Raw genomic sequence first — 20,470 nt, forward strand, 5'->3', positions numbered from 1 at the left:
TGTTCAAACTTTAGCTGGAGGTCAAAAATTTTAAACTATCTGCTCCTTATTTCACAGGAATTTACAATAGAAGGGCTGAAGGGAACACTGAGGCCAAAGGACTTTGTCAAGCTGAGCAATTCTACCAAAAGTGTTATCATGAACCTGCTAAATTTACATGTGTTTTGTTTACATTGCAAAAGAGGTAAGTGAATTTAATTAGACAGAACATTCTGAAAAAAATCTGTTAAGAAGGATTGTTTAAACAAAGGTCTCACAAAGAATCTACAGCTTTACAATGAACATTTTTTATTTAACTTCTCTTTAATTTATGGTTTCTGTGCTGTGTATGTCAAAAGTGTTAATATTGTTATAAAAATAATTTCATCATTTCCTAGACTATGCAGTTAACATGGAAATATTTTATTATAATGAACCAACTGCTCTTAATCTTAAAATAGAACTCACAGCTTTTGGTGAATTATTGTGGAATTTAATTTGCCCTAATCTGCTATGGTGACAAATGCAATATAAATAAAAGCGTGAAGAAGAAAAATGTGCCAGTAAGTCAAAATAGTAAAAGTCAGGAGATGCAGGTTAAGATTTTCCAAAATTGGAACCTAAAGTTTAGCCCAGAACCCTTTAAGTACACACCCCAAAAATTGCCTGGGTGCTCAGTGGTTCTGAGCCTTCATTAAATTCCAGATAACTCAAGAAAGACCACAGTGTGCATAATTAGCTTGCAAAAGTCAAGTGACTTCTGTAGGCACCTGTGTATGAATGTAAAAGCTCACCTTTAGGTCCCAACCAAGAAAAAAAAAAAAAGAAAAGAAAAAAAAAAGAAAGGAATGATTTATTTTCAGTTCTGTTGCACTGGATTTTTGTTTGTTTGTTTCCTGTTTTTTGTTCCAAACTCAAATTATTTGTTGCTCTGCTTGAAATCTAAGCCTCTGGGGATGAGTTTTTATGTGAGAATTTTATCTATCTCTTTCTCTCTCTCTTTTAAGAAAAAAAGTCTCTACACTCCATTGTTGTAGAGAGGAATCTTTGAAAAGAACTATTAGGAAACAACTGAAGGCCAAAATCCAGGGGAGCAAAAGCAAATAAAAAATAGCACTAAGAAATATAAACCACATGGTTTTAAACCCATTTCATGATGCTAGTGGTGCGAATTACTCCCCGTTTCTTAATATTTATCCTTGTTCACCCTGTGCTAGGGAAGTAATTTAACCTTTCCATACCTAACTTCTCTTTTGTATGTTGTAGCTGAAATAATAGTGTTTACTCATCTCTCAGGGTATTAGGAGATTTAATTTAAGAATACATGTGAAACACTTCATTAATCAGAGGGAAAGTAACGTGGAAGCATGGATCATTATCATTATTAATTAATTAAAGAATCTCCCAGGACACAAAAAGAATGATTATGGTTAGGTGAGTTGTTTTTAGAGTATACTGAGCTGTGACTTTGAAAATAATTTCTGGGCAACACTGGAATAAAATACATTAGACTTGGATCTATAACTGCAATGAAATGTTTAGTTTTTTTTTAAAAGATTCATTATTCCCTTTCTTCTTTTGAATTGATGTATAATTATTATGCAAATCTTGTATTTCTTTATGGGTAACCTTTGGTCTGGCATTTTAGCTAAATATTATGTAAGAGTATTGATAAAACACAATTGAATAGTAACAGAACTAATGACAGCAGTTACCACATACGTAAAATATTCTCTGAAGTCTGAATGTTTTTCAGATTATTTTGACAAAAAAAACACTCCATGATACCTTCTTCTGTTCTCAAATACATAATTAGATTAAAAGAGTTCAAACGTTTTCCAAGCTCACCACATTTTATTAATTAGGAGTCAGCGGGCTATTCTATAACGAATTGCTTTCCTATCTAAGTAATGTATTCACTAAATGATACTAAACAAAAAGCTCATTTTAAGGCCATTTTACCATCAACATTATCAACACTGTCCAGGAAAAAAAAATGTAAAGCGATCTCAATATCTTTTACTCTTTATGAAATCGCCTTTTGCTTGCTCAATAGTTACAAAACAAGTTCTGACACTGCTGAAGTAAATTATGATATTTTGCTGCTAGCTTCAATATCATCAACTTTCATGTGCCTTCAGCATTCTAGAGCAGCTCACAAGATACTGTGGCATACAGAAGTTCCATAAAAAAGAGAAAGATTAGAGAAGAACTATGCAGAGCCTCATCCTCTGAGTTTTGCCTGGATTTGCTGAAGTTAGCTCCTGAAGAGAGGAAAAGAGGGATGCTAAATACTGGACTAGGAAACTCTGGGATTAGATAAGAAATTATCTGAATATCCATGTACTCAAAAAAGCAGAAAGGTTGAGTAAATAAACCTTTTTATTTACCCTCTGCTTTTAAATCAATTTTTATTTGTTATCCCTCATGGTCATATTTTCAAGCTTGTTTTCAAGGTCCTAAGAGCTCCAGAGATTATTTTACAACAAATAATAAAAAAATAAAAGCAGAGCCCCTTATGTAATTCCAAAACCTGAGCATTTATTAAAAATTTAAAATACTGGGAAACCTGAAACAAAACACCCCAGTCTGTCACCTTTGCCCAGTTACACTAGTTCTCAGAATGATTCTCTTCAGCACAATCTAACTACCTGTATTGATAGACTGTATTTTTTCACCTCATAACAATTTATTGATTTTTGTTATTGTAATTGATGTGTTCAATTGATATGTTCAGTTTGTTTGTTTTTAAAGGAAGATAAAGATATTACATTTTACATCTTGCTCCTTGTACTACAGATAAATAAAATATAACACTGTGTTTTCTCTGAATCAGTTCACCATTGACAAATTTGAGCTGTTGTTTCTGTGTTTATGCAGTCGAAGAGCACTGGAAGCCTTGAAGGCAGTATGTCATACTACTTGCATCACATCATCTAGGAGGCAACATCTGCTGACATGTCAGCAAGAACATTAAAGAATTTCAGACAATTAAAGAGAAGTGAAATAAGAAAAAGTAACTATGTATTACACTAGTTAACTTTCTAAAACAACTCCTTTTTGATACTTTCTGGGAAAATAAGAACAATTTCTGTATCAACCTTAGCTTTTGAAATGTATAAATAACTCAGCCTATCCTCTGTGCTGTTTCATTCTTTGATTGCAAAGATATTATAATGAAATTTGAAGGCATTACATCTGGAATCATGAGGAAATAGTTCTATTTATCTGATATAAGGCTACATACGGTTAACTTGTAGAATCCAGTGCGATCACTGCCTTCAAGAAAACCTATGGCTTTTCAAGAGAGACTTGCAGTTCCTGAGAACAAACATACATGATCACAGAAAATCATGTATTGCCAGCTTTTGGGTAGATGCTGAGGTAAGCTTCATGATTCTTTTTCTTAAGTTTTCCCCCTTTCCTGTCAAAATCTTTGAAACAGTAATTTGAAACAAATGGGAGTCCTCCTTGGGATAAATTCATTTAAGCAACACAGAAAGAGAAACAAATAAGATTAGAAGAAAATTTAAATCTTTCAGAATGAAGATAGTGTGTGAACAGAACTGCATAAGGCAAAAAGTGATTTTTGTTTTTTAATTGTAGTACTGCATTGTAACAAGTAATGTTATGTATCTAAGCAAGTTGATTTAAAAACAAGAAACAGGAGAGTAGTACATGAGGTAGAACCAGTGTTTGCAAGTCTCCTGCTCATCACTGTACATGGTATTTGGAAGGGAAAATTAATGTCAGAAGGATGCTATTGTTCTCAGAAGTGGTCACCACTTGATAAATCACCTTTATCAAGTTCAGAGCCTTCTGAGCCCTTTATTTTCATTCTCATATTATCCTTCTATTTCAAATGATGACTTTTTATTTATTTTTGTTCAGCATGATTTACTTCACTTGATTTTAAATCTGAATTTCTTAGAACTTGCTAGATCACTCAGAATAACCTGCACAGTATCAAAACTCTGTTGTTGATCCCTGGTTTCATGTGTACTGTCCATTAAAATGATCATTTCCAAAGATTTAGTGACATCTTTCGTGACAACCTCGGACTGGGCATAGTGTGGGAAAATGCTAGCATAAAGTCTCTTTGAAAAGAGAACATGAACAGAAGGTGGCAAAACAAATCACCAACAACTTTGTGGATAATAGGTAAATTCTCTTTCAATTTCTGAAGATTAGGAAATGGTAAATTATATTTACCACACCACCTGCACAGACATACACCTGTCTATCTCTGAAGAACTTTAAGTTTTCTTCTCAGTTGTTAGTGTACGTGTTTGTCTCTACCCTGCAAAGGCAGAGAGGTATCAGCATGATGTAAAAGGAGGTTGCTTATATTGTTTTTATTCTTTTCCTTCTTATGAAGTTGTTTGTTGGAGTGTTATGGAGGATTGTAATATGCTGTAATAGGTTAAGGAATTCCAGTATGCTGAGGGATTAACATATGAGATAAATGTGTCAGTTTTCAGTTTGACTTTCTGTAGACACAGCTGAGCATTACTCATACCAGTTATTTTAGGCTGTTAAAGAAAATGATATTATAACTTTGCAAAAAATTTATAAATATTTTCATTGATTTTGATTCCGAATGAAAACAAATAGGACTATTTCTCCTAATGCAAGAATGTTTAAAGGATATTTTGGGTCAGTAAAAATGTCAATTCTTTTCAATTTATAGTTTTATATATTTTTTTAATATGGCAACTAAATAATTTGGTCTCATTAAAACTGTTGTGTTCCTGTTGAAATTATCCCTTTAGATGAAATACATTCTCTGGGGTGGAAGAAAAGTCTTCGCACTCAGGGCTGCAAATGTCCCTCTTTTTCCTTTTAAGGAAAATGATGTCTGATGCAAACATGACTCAAGAAACATAGAGAAACTGTATTTGTGCTTAATCTGGCCCAGGTATAGAAAGTACCAGCAGCTGCAAAACCGTGAATAGCAGCCATAAATTATCTGGCTCACTCTCAAGTGGAAAAAAACAGGAGACTTCTTCAGCAAAAGTGTTATCTGAAATAAGCAATCTCTCACTGCTTAGTAGCGTAAATTAAAGTTAGTTGAAAATAAATAAAATAAGCATTTTCAAAAATGGGCCGGATAAAGGACAAGATATATTTTCCATTCTTTATTTTCCTTGACTTCATGCTAATTAGGTGAAAGAACCAAACAATTTTAGGTTTTACAGGGAAAATATCCACTTTGTACTACTCTAAATGTTAAAACCATTTATTGAATGAACTTCCCAAACCCAGTGATTTTTGTTGTATAGAGCTGTAAGAGTGATATTTAAAATGAGTGAATATGGTCAGTGTATTAAAAAAAAATCAGGCATTTTAAGTAGCAGTGTAGCAAGATTAAAGGCCAACCTTTTAGATATAATTGCACTTGAAAGACTGCCAATTAAGTTAAGAATTGCAACGACAGTGGTTATTGCACTTTTCTAGATCTGAAAAGAGCAGTAGATGGTGGGGGGTGGGGAAACTGCATTCTTTAAGACAATGACCCCAGGGAGTGAAATTTGCAGACGCTGTGCATTAAAACAAGCTAGTGATGCTAACATCCTTCTGAGATTTCTTGCCAGAAATGTAAGTGGGTGTAACACAAAGGTACTTTAGCACAGCCTCTTTTCTTTCCTGGATTATGTGAAGAGTTGAGGGATGTTGCAGCTTCCCATTGAGCTACTCCTTTCAGTCACAGGTTCCCACCTGTAGGGATGGTGTGATGGGGACATTGCAGTACCCTTGCAATACTGCTGCCATACCTCAGGGCATCTACAGTTGTTTTGCTCCTCAGTACCCTGTTGCAACCTAACCAACCAAAAATAAAAGGTGACCAACCAACCAACCAAAGATAAATTTATGACAATAGAATGCTTGTTTATAAGGAGGAGGCTAGAATGGCAGCTACACAGGCATAACATAGTACACACAGGTATAAGCAGCTATGCAGACCTTTCAAAAGCCAGTGATACTGTGAAGGAAAAACCTCTCCCAGTTCCACAAACATACTCTTTGTCCCAGTAAATCTGCCTGTAACACAGACAACACCTAATAATCTACCAAAGGTTTCAACATTAGCATTTCAGAATAATGAATCTTGCTGATAACCTACAATTCTTTCCATTGAAATTATGAGAATTTAATTGATAGCTTGGGGTTTCCGTGCTCCATATTCCATAATGTAATTCATCTATATTCGTTGGCCCCTTGGAACACATACCTGCTAGCCAACATTCTTATTAAGAATGACTAAATATCACCAGTGCTTCATACCCATTTATGTTACTATCAGGCGACCTGCTTAATGCAGTAGTAAATAAGGAAAGCTAGTAGCTATAAAACTGCAGGGCAAATCCTCAAGGACAACATTACCTTTGACAAACTGGCAAAATACTTAAAAATCTTGAAAAACTGTAGTCGGAAATCTGTAAAAATGAAGTTTTCAGTTTCAATGTTATTATAAAAATATATTTTCTTTCTGTATTGCATGAATTTTTTTCCCTTTGTATTCCTCTGTACTCTTTAAAGTGACATTTAGCTAATGTAGCAAGAAGCCACAGCTGTTTGGGAGGTTTGGCAGATCACAGCCCACAATGTTTTAAACATATAAAAATTAAAGACTGAGGATGAGACGTGATATGCTGGGTCACCAGGTATTGTTCTTGGAATGTTCCAGAGAATTGCTTCCTTGATGATTAGAGATTTTTTTCTTCACTTCTAGCATAAATTTATTCTTAGTTAGTGCTTACACATTTGTTTTCATGTCAACAATATGCTTTGTCTTCTATAGCTCTTTTTCCTCCTAAGCAGTCACTCAGTGATGTATTTTTAAAAGCCCCTCTCAGTCTGAATTTTGCTAAAAACAAAGAAATAAAGAAACAAGGAAACAAAAACAAACAAACAAACAAACAAAAGCCTCACAGACTCTTCAGGCCTCATAAGGTTTTTCATTCATTTGATGGAAAATGTAAACTATCTTTATTTCTGCCTGTTACTGTTTTTTTCTTTAATGCATGCAAATTAGTTGTCTTCTTTAAAAGCAGTCAGAAGATACACATACATATAAAAAGTTGTCTGTTTTCATAAGCTTTTTCATACTGAGGTGCATATAGAATAAGCCACTGGGATAAAGACTGTAACATGACAATGAAGACTTTAATGGACAGTTATCAGTACACATGCATATATAGTATGTGACAAACAACTGCAACAGAAATGGGATTTAAAAATGTTTTACATTCTCAGATCACAGAATCACAGAATCGTCTAGGTTGGAAGAGACCTCCAAGATCACCTAATCCAACCTCTGACCTAACACTAACAAGTCCTCCACTAAACCATATCACTAAGTTCAACATCTAAACATCTCTTAAAGACCTCCAGGGATGGTGACTCAACCACTTCCCTGGGCAGCCCGTTCCAATGCCTAACAACCCTTTCAGTAAAGAAGTTCTTCCTAATATCCAACCTAAACCTCCCCTGGCGCAGCTTTAGCCCATTCCCCCTTGTCCTGTCACCAGGCACGTGGGAGAATAGACCAACCCCCACCTCTCTACAGCCTCCTTTAAGGTAACTGTAGAGAGCGATGAGGTCGCCCCTGAGCCTCCTCTTCTCCAGGCTGAACAATCCCAGCTCCCTCAGCCGCTCCTCGTAAGACTTTTTCTCCAGACGCCTCACCAGCTTTGTCGCCCTTCTCAAGCACTCTCGCAAGCACTCAAGACTCTCTCAAGCACCTCGACGTCCTTCTTGTAGTGAGGGGCCCAAAACTGAACACAGTACTCAAGGTGCGGCCTCACCAGAGCCGAGTACAGGGGGACAATCACTTCCCTAGACCCGCTGGCCACACTGCTTCTTATGCAAGCCAGGATGCTGTTGGCCTTCTTGGCCACCTGAGCACACTGCTGGCTCATATTCAGCCGACTATCAACCAATACTCCCAGGTCCTTCTTGGCCAGGCAGCTTTCCAACCACTCATCTCCCAGCCTGTAGCGCTGCTTGGGGTTGTTGCACCCCAGGTGCAGGACCCGGCACTTGGCCTTGTTGAACTTCATACAGTTGACCTCAGCCCATCAGTCCAGCCTATCCAGATCCTCCTGCAGAGCCTTCCTGCCCTCGAGCAGATCGACACACGCACCTAACTTGGTGTCATCTGCAAACTTACTGAGGGTGCACTCGATCCCCTCATCCAGGTCATCGATAAAGATATTAAAGAGGACCGGCCCCAGTCCTGAGCCCTGGGGGTCTCCACTAGTGACTGGCCTCCAACTGGATTCCACTTCATTCACAACTCTTTGGGACCGGCTATCCAGCCAGTTTTTAACCCAACGAAGCGTACGCCAGTCCAAGCCATGAGCAGCCAGTTTCTTGATGAGTATGTTGTGGGAAATGGTATCAAAAGCCTTACTGAAGCCAAGGTAGACCACATCCACAGCCTTTCCCTCATCCATTAAGCGTGTCACTTTGTCATAGAAGGAGATCAAGTTCACCAAGCAGGACCTGCCTTTCATAAACCCATGCTGACTGGGCCTGATCGCCTGGTTGCCCTGTAAGTGCCGCATGATGACACTCAAGATAATCTGCTCCATGAGCTTCCCTGGCACTGAGGTCAAGCTAACAGGCCTATAGTTCCTTGGGTCTACCCTCCGGCCCTTCTTGTAGATGGGCGTCACATTTGCTAGCTGCCAGTCGACTGGGACCTCCCCTGATAGCCAGGACTGCCGATAAATGATGGAAAGTGGCTTGGCCAGCTCCTCCGCCAGTTCGCTCAGTACCCTCGGGTGGATCCCATCTGGCCCCATCGACTTGTGTACATCCAAGTGCTGTAGCAGGTCGCCAACCATTTCCTCGTGGATCGTGAGAGCCACATCCTGCTCCGCATCCCCTTCCACCAGCTCAGGGTACTGGGTATCCAGAGAACAACCAGTTTTGCCACTAAAGACTGAGGCAAAGAAGGCATTAAGCATCTCAGCCTTTTCCTCATCTTTTGTAACTAAGTTTCCCCCCACATCCAGTAAAGGATGGAGATTCTCCTTAGTCCTCCTTTTCATGTTGATGTATTTGTAAAAACACCTTTTGTTATCTTTAACGGCAGTAGCCAGATTGAGCTCCAGATGAGCTTTGGCCTTTCTAATTTTCTCCCTGCACAGCCTCGCAACATCCTTATAGTCCTCCTGAGCGGCCCGCCCTCTTTTCCAAAGATTATAAACCCTCCTTTTTCTCCTAAGCTCAAGCCACAACTCTGTTCAGCCAGGCCGGTCTTCTTCCGCGCCTGCTTGTCTTTGGGCACGTGGGGACAGACCGCTCCTGAGCCATTAAGATTTCCTTCTTGAAGAGTGCCCAGCCTTCCTGGACTCCTCTGCCCTTCAGAACCACCTCCCAAGGGACTCTGCCAGCCAGTGTCCTGAACAGCTCAAAGTTAGCCCTCCGGAAGTCCAAGACAGTGGTTTTACTGGTTCCCTTCCTGACTTCGCCAAGAATAGAGAACTCTACCATTTCGTGGTCACTCTGCCCAAGACAGCTTCCGACCACCACATCTCCCACCAGTCCGTCACTGTTTGTGAACAGAAGGTCTAGCGGGGCAGCTCCCCTGGTAGGCTCTCTAACCAGCTGCATCAGGAAGCTATCTTCCATGCTCTCCAGAAACCTCCTAGACTGCTTTCTCTGGGCTGTGTTGTGCTTCCAGGATATGTCTGGGAAGTTGAAGTCCCCCCACAAGAACAAGCGCTGACGATTTCACAACTTCTGCCAGCTGCCTGTGGAACTCCTCATCCGTCTCCTCATCCTGGTTTGGCGGTCTATAACAGACCCCCACCAAGATGCTTGCCTTGTTGGCCTTCCCGCTGATCCTAACCCATAGGGACTTGACCTTATCATTCCCAGCCTCAAGTTCCACAACATCAAAACACTTTCTAACATAGAGAGCCACACCACCACCCGTTCTGTGCTGCCTGTCCCTTCTGAAGAGCCTATAGCCAGACATTGCAGCACTCCAGTCATGAGAGTGGTCCCACCACGTTTCCGTGATGGCAACCAAGTCATAGCCTGCCTGCTGCATGATGGCTTCCAGCTCCTATATATGCATGAAAAAACATCTGTCAACATACACATATGAATCTTGGAAAGCAAAGGTGAGGAATTTTCAAAAAGTTTTAATTGTTGATGGATAGGACTGCACCTTCTAGTCTGGTGCATAATGCTTTTTGACTTGTTTTTATTACTGTGGTGTTAAATTAGGGTCACAGTTTAAACGTTAAATATATGAAGGAGAAACTCCAGCAGGTATCCATCTTCTGCAAGTGGGTGGGATGGTTTAAATTACAATTGAGTCAGCCCTTGTGACTCAGGCTACATGAGAGAAGGAAGCATTGCATAGTACAAGGACAGAAGTAAATGAGAACATAAATTACGGGTATACTAAACACAGAAAGGGATGTTTGTAAATCTGGTTCACTGATTTAATAGTTAAAATTAGAGTACAAATATGACAACTAAGAAAAATTGCATTTGAATAACTACCAATAATATGTTTCTAATTAAAGTAACTCATTTTTCAAACTCATTATATGTTTATTCTGATACATATGTTTAAAGGTTTTCCTTGTGAAAAAGAAATACAATCAGTCACTTATCATTTTAAATAGGATTGTGAGGAGAAGGCGATATTCTGAGTTTCAGTGAAATCAGTTTCATTAATTTGAAACATTCCTTCATGAAAATGGTATTTAAAAACCCGCCTGATTAATCAACAGGAAGCTTGTCTTGACTCCTCAAATCCTGCTTTGAAAACTCCTTTTCTTGGTGTTTGCAGGAGGGAAAAAATGTCAGGATAGCAGTTTGAATTCTGTAGGAGATGTAAATCTTACTTTCTACAGGAGCCTGAGCAAAGCTATGAATCAGGAACACTGCAACATACAGCTTGGGAGGCACATAACAGATCCTGAACTAGCCCTTTTGACAGCGCTCTCAGTAACGGTAGTTCTCATCTAATTCTTAAATTAGACAGGCTTTCTCTGAAAGACTGATATGTTTATTTTCAAAACAGAAGTGTGAGGTAATTAAGAACAGTTCAGCCCTTCCCCTTTCTGCAGTGCTGTAGGAGAAACAGGTCTGCCACCTGATTCTTGTTAATGCCAGTGTTCTGTTCTTTATGTCCAATAAAATACATGGCTTTTGATCACGTATTTCATCATAGTTTAATCACTTAATCATCTTCATATATAGGCAATAGCTATTTCAAATTTATCTATAACTATGCCACTAATAAATACTTACACAGATAAAAACAATGCATTAGAGAGATCTCTCAACTCATATAGATGTAAAGCAGATGTGAAATCTACATATCCCAATTCCAGAGATTTTGTTTTGTCTATTGGTGAGAGTAAAGAGAGCAAACACTTTCATCCTGGTGCATTTTATGACCAAGCACTTTAGTTGTCTGTGTTAATACTTTCTTTGAAACAGGTATTTCAAGGTGGGTTTGTTAAACTGTAATTAAATAACTAACACAAACAGGAGAAGTTAAAGTGGATTTGAAGGGAATGTATTAATTTTCTTCAAAGATTAGGCACATTTCTCTTGAAGTAATTAAGGCCTCCCTCCAGGCCTGCCCCACGCCCTGCAGGCCCAGGACCCCATTTCAGCCCAGCCAGGGCCCTGGTTCCCTGCCCCAGCAGTGCCACAGGCCAGCCTGCCCCTGGTCCCATCCCCGGGCTCTTTGATTCCCCACACTGACCTCAGACACGGCTTATTCCCCTCTCCTGGCCGACGCTCGCTGTCCCCACTGCTGTCACCCCAGTGTCCTGCCCTCCTGCCTCTGCCTGTGGGACTGTGCCTGAGGGTGAGGTGACAGCCCAGCTGCCTCGCATGGCTTGCTGCAGGGAGCAGCACTGTGCCTGCTGCCCCTCATGTCTTGCTAAGCTACTCTGCCTGGACAGTCCCAAATCCTTGGTGTTTTCTGAGGTAGGGGAAAAAAAAAAAAAAAAAAAAAGCTGTTAGTTTTCATTGCAGCATTGAATTCTTAAATCTTACCAATAAGTGTGTGCTTGTGGGAGCCATTAGCAAAGGGAACTAACTAGTTCTTAACCTGCATACTGAAGAAATTAACCTCACTCTATTGCTAATAAATACATTTGTGAATCTCATAATTAGACTATGCTGTTTTTTACGGACTTGATTGTGCTGTAGGATGAATGCTGGGAGTCCACTGAGAAAAAGGTGCAGGAGGCAGCCAGCACAGTATTGCAAAACTCTCGTAAGGAATCAAATTTTAATTAGACTGTTTGAATTATAGAAATGTGTGACAACAAAACGTGGTGTCTAGCCCAGTGACCTGTGGGCTAGTGCTGTGAAGATACTATTAGAGGAGATTACAGAGATGCATTTTCCAAGAGCTTGGGTGAACAATGGTGCTAGGCTGGCAGCCAGGCCTGCTCGTCCTACCTCCCACAGGACCGCTTTGCAAATAAATACAATCAAGGCTCATTGGGCAAGCAAGAGAGAACCAAGGGCATTTTATGGGTAAGGAGTGAGTTGTTTTAGAAAAAAAGAAAAACTCCCTCAGGGCATCTTTCTGATGGGAAGTATCCTGGAAGCTGCTGTACTTATGTAGGGCTAACATTCACTGACGCTGCCTCAAATCCGGCTTTCCCTCTGATTCAGGCACAGGAATATCTAATTCTGGGATCTTGGTTTGGTGTATTATGACTGTTATAAACATTGAATTCAGTTTTAAAGAGATATATCCTTGTGGTTCTGAGCTTTACAAACAGTATAGTCTTAACATTCATTCTTAAAGCTTGCATTTTTCATGGATTGAAGTTCAAGTTTTGAGGCAACTGGGGCTGTTGTCTTGGCTATTTTGTACTTTTGTACTCTGATGAAAGGATGCTCATGATATTTGGCAAATGCTTCCCATGTGTCTTTAGATATGTCATTGATTTCCCTGTGCATCATTCTTGTACCTGTAGAATGAATAGACTTTCATCTCGCTGGTGTCTGAAGGATATGTTTATTTTTTAGCTCTAATAATCAGTGAAAGGATTCCGATCTGTAAATTAATCAGAAAATCGGCAACCAGAGTCCAGAAATCCTTGCAAAGAATTGGTATTAAAATGGATTCTGAGTAGTGATCGTTTTGAATGAGTTGAACTTGTAGATGATAAAGTATTATTCACTGGTAATAACATAGGGGACACCAACTTCGTTGTTTATAAGTTCCTATTTTAAACTTCATTAGTTTACTCCATCTAAAGCTGGCTTCCTCTAGTGTGTATATAAAGTACAGACCTATTTTTTTCACATAGAAATCAATAAAATCCTGGAAAACTGGCCAGATTCTGCCTCATATACAGCTAATGTTGGGTATCTAACCTACACATAGAAGCAAACTTTAACCAGAACTGGGAAATATCCTGCACATTCTGGATAATTGGAATGGCCTGTGACATCCGGATCTTAAAATAAGGGTTCAGGTTATAACATAAAATTGATCTGGGACTTCTGATTATATGAGAGCTATTGACTTGTATTGCTTTCCATTCTAAGCCAGTTATATGTTCTTTTCCATAGAAAAAGGCATAAAATATACCTTAAATAAATGCCTACATTACCTTATAATCTTACTTATGATGATCTAAATCATTAATCAAAATTAAAGTTGTACAGTGCAGTTTATGCTTTAACATATGCACATTCTTTACCATTAAGAGGACAAATACCATGCCTTTTCTCCCTCTTTTAAAATGTTCTGCTATTTTATACTAATTGATGGGGTATACCATCAAAGGAGTAAAATCCAAATCTATACATAAAGAAGTTACTGAATTTGACAGAAATTATGTAATTCATTAGATTCTGCCTAATTTAAAGTTTCTAAGTGTTATTTCAAGAGGCTGTTCAGCCAAATGGGATATTGATTCATACATAGTTATAAGAATTTGAAATAACTTGCCCGTCTTTGAAAAACAAAGTGAATTGCTCAAAAAGCTGATTTACAAAAAGCTAAGCATTTCATGAACATTTATAGACTATAGTGAACACCTCAAATGTTGGTTTCCTTACTTTTTTCTTTAAAAAATATCAGTGTATGAGAAAGAACAGCATAATAGAATTAGTTTATTATATTTATGCAGTTCTATGGCATCTCTTCATGAAAAAACATTTTCTAAAGCACATAAAAATTTAAATCTACATTGTTTTGTCATGTTAAAGGGACATCAGAGTAAAATAAGACATAGAGTTTTGTAGAACAGATGTTATTTGTGGATTGCAGTAATCCAGGGAAATGAATGCAGTACAAGTTGATACCAATAAAAAAAAAAGCTTTATTATTCTGAGAAAATCTTTGCAATTGTATATAGGTATGTGTATTCAAATACAGGATGGGGTAAACACAGTTGTACAGAATCTAACACCTGTATCATGATCAGAAACATATTTGTGAGTAGATCTAACAAAATAAGAGTTGTCTAAACCATGATTTAATAAATAATCAAAACAGGAAAATTGCTGCATGTACTAAAAGTATCCTTGTCCTTGTTTGAAGGTAGACTTCTCTGTGTCCAGGGAACTTTGTTGTTTTGCATATCCACAGCTGTTATATGTGCCCAGCTCAAACCTAAACCTCAGTAGGTTCCTAACACAGGGATATCTAGACACAGAAAACATACTTGTAGGAAATAGAGTTTGTGCCATCTTGCATAACGTAATCTTGTGGAATTGGGGTGCTGATAACTAACTATACACCCTCATCCCCTAGATCGGGCATTTACCTTAAAACCAATACGATATGGAAAGGGAGAGCATGTTAGAGACAGGAGTAGTCAGAAGAAAGTTTGTGTTTGTATCAGTTTAAATTTGTGTAATTTAAATTATCAGTGTTAGTTGCAACTCAACTAGTAAGGGTTTTTTGATTTGACTGCAAAGTCTTTAATTAGACCAACAGTAATTTCCTGCTTTGCATATGCAGTGTGTTGCTTTTGTTAATTGTGTATAGCATGTCAGTTTTTCAAGCAACCTATTGTAACCTGGGTGCAAAAAATTGGTGACACTACCATAGTTTCTCAGAAAGCAAAACAAACAAACAAAAATCAAGCAAGCAAACAAACCAAATATGGGAGCATTCCATTCATCCCATTCTGTCGTGGAGCAAACTGTGGCTGGAAAACAGAGCCTCAGAAGAACATGCATTTAGTCTATGGGCTGCAGTTTGGGAGGAAAAAGACTGATCTCTGCTTCCAGGTTTTATTTTATATATTTGATTTTCCTAATATTAAGTGAGATACTACTTCACGAGGCTGTTGCAGCCTGTTTCTCTAAAATGTAAATGTTTGCACCAACCATTTTAATAAATATTTTACTGCAATAGGCATGTTTGGAAATCATCCATAGAGTTTACTTGTTATCTACAGCTTATGAGAAAAGTACTTATTTGGAGCTCTTAGTCCATTTCTTTTAATTTACTTTACTCTCTCTTAGCCACACATGTCCTTAACCATCTGTAATGCATCAATAACTGCCAGTAAAAACATGGTATTTTTTGTTTAAAAAGCATTAGAAACTTCTTCAGGTGGCAGTAGACTAAGCACAGCCATCTATTAAAGTTTCACAGTTCAGGTTCCCTTCTGCATTTGAGGTCTATACCAACATTTATGATTGAAATGAAGAGGAAAATGATGTTCTTTAAAAGATATAAATTCAAATTAGGGCATTATATTGACACATGTATTTTTTCTCTGAATAACCAATATTTTTATACTGCAGGCATAATATACCAACTAGATTGAACAAACGAAGGCAATATTCTGAATAACATCATTCTCACAGTTAAACGTCAGTTTCAAAGCAGGGCATTTGAAGACATAAAAGCAAAAGGTAATGACATTATCCTTGAATCTTCATGACTTTCCTAAAGGTGAATGTATTAAATAAGAACCGCTGAAGTGTTTTTGGCACCGTTTTATGCATCCCATCTGTTAGTCATAATACTACATCAGCTAATTAATGCATGTTACCTTGTGTGTAAAACAACACGCACTCTACTGATTGTGGAGTCAAGACTAAAGTGGTTCTCACTGAGATGTTTGGATTTTTTTTTTTTTTGTCAAAAAGTTAGGGTTTTTCTCCATGAAAAAATCTGTTTTCATTAAAATCTTTAACATTTAAAAAACCATATGTTTCTTGGAAACTCCTGCAAATAGCATTAATATCAAAGTCTTCCTCATTTTGCTCTTTCTAGAATGCTTTTTCTTAAAAATTAAATATATGCTATTTTTTCTTTATTTTTCTGTGCGGTGCATTTGATCTAGCTGATGGTGTGCTGCCACTGTCATGTCATAGCAAAAATTGTCAAAAACTGCATTCTGACTTGACAGTAGCAATGATGCACAACTAATTAAAACTAATAAAGGCTGTCATTTTTATTTTTTAAATCATGAAGGGCAGCTGCTACTTAGTACTGAAAAAAAAACCACTCTTCAAGACAATAGTGTGTATTCTTTGTATTTGCAGTGAAACAGTTGAATCATTTCTAAGTTCCCCTGATTATCTTCGAATTTGTTTGAGGTGAATATCACATGTCCCTTGCTGCAATTAAGAAAAGTCTATTTGATTCCTGAAGCAACAAGGTTGTTCATCACTGATGTAAAATTGTAGCTATATCAGGTATGTTGCTTAGATAAAGTATGGTTCTCTTTTGCAGAAAGAAATAGAAATATGAGAAAAAGCAGGTGAAAGATGATGCTTTTTCTCTTATACCTTGCTTTCCCGGATTAACTGTTGACTTCAAATGTACTTCTGATTTTTTTTAAACAGTCATTTCTCAAGACAAGAAAAACTGTGTGAATGTAGCTTTGGCAAGCCATTTACTTCACCCTTCTTATATGGATCTAGTATATAAAACTTTGATTCCTCCATTGTTTATAGGAAACTGCTGTTTACATATGTATGGAGTCAATGTCTATCTTTAATAGTTGGAACTATAAAATATCCCAACATGTCATTCCCACAGATAGCTCTGTGCATAGAAAATACAATGTAATTACATCTGATATTATTGCTATTCTCCTCACAGTTTTATTACAGTTTTTAGTTATTTAATATCAAACAATTTTTTTTTTTATGTTTGGTATAACCAAATTTTACATTTCTCCTTCTACTTTGAAGGCTATTAGTATTTCTTATTAGTGCCAGTGTATCTTAGTATTACCACTTGTATACAAAAATGAAAGCATGTGTAACCTACAAGACCAGAGTTATTCTCTGTAAAACCATATGAGTTTTCTGTCTTTATTATAAGAAACATTGTGATGTGCAATTTTGTAGATAGGTAGTATTTTCTGTGAAACATGATCTACAACAATTTTTTTTAATTGTTTGTAAATCATGTTGACTAAGGATATGTGAGGTTTTAGCAGTCAACAGGAAAAGGGTGCTAGTAATGGAATGCTTCAAATACTAAAGATATTAAAGCCAAGATTTTATGAAACTCTAGATATTGTGTGAAATAAGGATATTGGCCCAGATTTATAGCATCTTTATATGATGAACACGTTTATCACTTTGCAGAGTTGGTGAGAATGTGACTACGCTTGTGCAATGTTCAGCCATCTGTGTAGCATGGTTTTAAAGTCTCAGTCTGTCTCTGCCAGTGATTCTGTTTTCTAGATTAGCTTCCTCCATCATCTCTGCAATGTCGTTATCTGTTGCAAAAGACTTTTGGCTCACAAGAACAAGAAAAAAAAAAAAAAAGAACAGAAAAAAAAAAGAACAGGAAAAAAAAAAGATCACATCTGGAAATTGCTAGATGTATTTTAATGAATGTATAGGAAAAAAATAAATGTATTATAAGTTTATGGACAAGCAGATCAGAGTAAAACTGGTAAAAAATTAGATTGCTTTAGTGGTCTTCAGATATACTAAAAAAAGTTTTTGCTTGCTTTACTAGAAAAATTAATTAGTAATGATACCGGAGTTCTGTGTCTGATGACTTTCATATTGCTGAAGTGGAAAGTCAATTCTTTTCCAAAAAGGTCTTTGTTAACTGCCTCTCATGGTAGTCATAATAATTTATTTTGTGTTACTATTCAAGTGTTTACTGGTAAAATAGGTTTTGTAATAGGCAGCAGAGTCCTCTTTGTAAATCTTAACAGAAGCAAATTCTTTTGGTACAGCAGCAACTACTAAATATGCTTAAGCTGAAAACCCAGCATATACACATTCAAGATCTCCAATTGTGTAGAATATTTGTGAGTGTATATGGAAGGAAGAGTTAGCCTTTAAGTCAGAGCCCTCTGTTAACCCTAAAGCCTCACAACTTTTGCCAGCTTCTCTTTGTGTGCTATCTCTAATTCCAAGTGTCATGACTGTACTGATAAGAAATAATTATTTGTATTCCTGAAGGAGTGAAAGTCTTCTATTTCAAAGCTGTGGTTCCTCAAGAAAAAAAAAAACACATTCATAGTAAATGTTCTTAAGTAATTGACACCAGTTTTGTTGTATATTTTCTAATGTTTGTAAATAAGATGAAATACTAACACCAAGTTTTAATTAATTTACTACTGATAATATGACCATAGTTAACAAAAACTGAAATTAAAGAATATTAAAACATATTTTAATTAAGGAAAAGAGTAGCTTTCATTATTACCTGTTAATAGAATCATCAGAAAAAGTGAAAAAAAAAATCTCATTAATTAGAGTTAACAGTAGAAGAAAACTTGAACTTGGTTATTAGTTCTTAGTTGAACCAATTATCTTCCTTAAGATGTAGTTCTTCCAGTGTAGTTCTTTGATCCATATGTAGCACCAGAGAGAAGTGCCTATGCACCAAAGAAAGCTAGATCCTTGAGTATAGTGGCCTGAGCAATTAGGAGCATTAAGGTTCTTTGATTTATGAAACTCTTCCAGAAGGTACCTAAATATGAATATATAACTCTTTGGTTTTCTAATGTTCTATCTGAAATTGGCTTGGATGCCAAACCTGCAAAGTATTTCTGCTACTGAGTATGTCTGGGAATTGCTGCATGCTATCAGCTACCACTGGCACCTGTGGGAAGCAAGAACATTCAGCAGGAGGTTTTCAGCACTCTGCCTGATTAGATGACAGAAAGGGAGATACTGGAATATTATCATTAATAATAATCATCCTGAAGATTCAAGAGTTTGTAAACTTCTAACAGCAGAAACTTGGCCAGTCTTCTCTTACCAAACAACTAATGCAATATCAACGCTGCCTTTTTACTCAAAGTCCGGTACTTAAAGAATTCACCTGGAACTTGGAAAATGGTGGGTTAGATTCTTCTACTTCTGGCTTATAGCAAGGGTCTGAAACCAAGTCTGTATGTGACTCGGACAGTAAATTCACCAAACAAATCTCAAACCTTACATATTGTACCTGTACTTCCTTTAGATAGTAGTTTTGAATTGCTTCTACTCATATTTGCTCTGGTGTAAAACCAAGGAAAATTGGAATTACAGAATGACACAGAATCATAGAACGGTTCGGGTTGGAAGGGACCCTAAGGATCATCTAATTCCAACCCCCCATGCCATGGGCAGGGACACCTTCCACTAGACCAGGGTGCTCAAATCCCTGTCCAACCTGGCCTCGAACACTTCCAGAGATCCACAGCTATTCTGGGCAACCTGTTCCAGCGCGTCACCACCCTCGCAGTAAATGAGAGAGGTTGGGGTTGGAAGGGACCTCTGAAAGGCATCTGGTCCAGCTCCCCTCAAACAGGGACAGCTAGAGCAGGTTGCACAGAACTATGTCTAGATGGCTTTTGAATATCTCCAAGGAGGAGGAGGGAGACGCCACCACCTCTCTGGGAAACCTGTGCTAGTGCTCAGTCACTGTCACAATAAAAAAAGCCTGTTTCCATATGTTTGTATGGAACCTCCTGTGCTTCAGGTTGTTCCCATTATCTCTTGTCCTGTTGCTGGGAACCACTGAAAAGAGCCCGTCTCCATCTTCTTTTTGTCCTCACTTCAGGTATTTATATACATTAGTAAGATCCCCTTGAGCCTTCTCTTCTCCAGTCTGAACAGTCCCAGCTTTCTCAGCCTCTCCTGAGCTGAGAGATGCTCCAGGTCCTTAATCATATTTGTGGCCCTTCATTGGATTCTCTCAAGTATGTCCATGTCTCTTTCGTACTAGGGAACCCAGAACTAGACCAAGCACTCTAGGTGTGGCCTCACCAGTGCTAAGGAGAGGTGAAGGATCATGCTTCTTGACCTTCTGACAACACTCCTAATGTAGCCTAGGATACCATTTGAAGGGAATGAAGACACGGACTCCAAGATAGTCGAGAAATGGAGACCCTTTATTGTTCCAATGCCAGATAATTTGTCTTATTTTGTTTAGGGCTGAGGCTGTTCAGCAAGGTCACATAATTTGAGACTGCTGAAATACTTCAGCAATCCTTTGGTCCCAGTAGCTGTAAAACAGCCAAGTAAAAAGAAACTTCCCTACTAAAAAAAG

At 37.7% G+C, this 20,470-nt stretch overlaps 1 protein-coding gene and 1 long non-coding RNA gene across 2 annotated transcripts in view; one reads left to right on the forward strand and one right to left on the reverse strand.

Moving 5' to 3' along the window:
* The window catches only part of LOC308194611 (uncharacterized protein), a gene marked incomplete at its 3' end in the record, with an annotated part of 363,375 nt that overhangs the window by 32,538 nt on the left and 310,367 nt on the right, over positions 1–20,470 (reverse strand). The gene's annotated exons all lie outside the window — the stretch shown is intronic.
* Positions 1–20,470, forward strand: part of LOC308194616 — a 64,769-nt gene that overhangs the window by 20,960 nt on the left and 23,339 nt on the right. The window contains exons 3-5 of the long non-coding RNA XR_013950760.1: positions 58–1,413; positions 2,860–3,363; positions 15,754–15,864. This is a non-coding gene — a long non-coding RNA (uncharacterized lncRNA). The remainder of the gene's footprint in view (positions 1–57; positions 1,414–2,859; positions 3,364–15,753; positions 15,865–20,470) is intronic.

This window comes from Anser brachyrhynchus (assembly GCF_964034855.1).
Source record: "Anser brachyrhynchus genome assembly, chromosome: 4".
NCBI classification, from domain to species: domain Eukaryota; kingdom Metazoa; phylum Chordata; class Aves; order Anseriformes; family Anatidae; genus Anser; species Anser brachyrhynchus.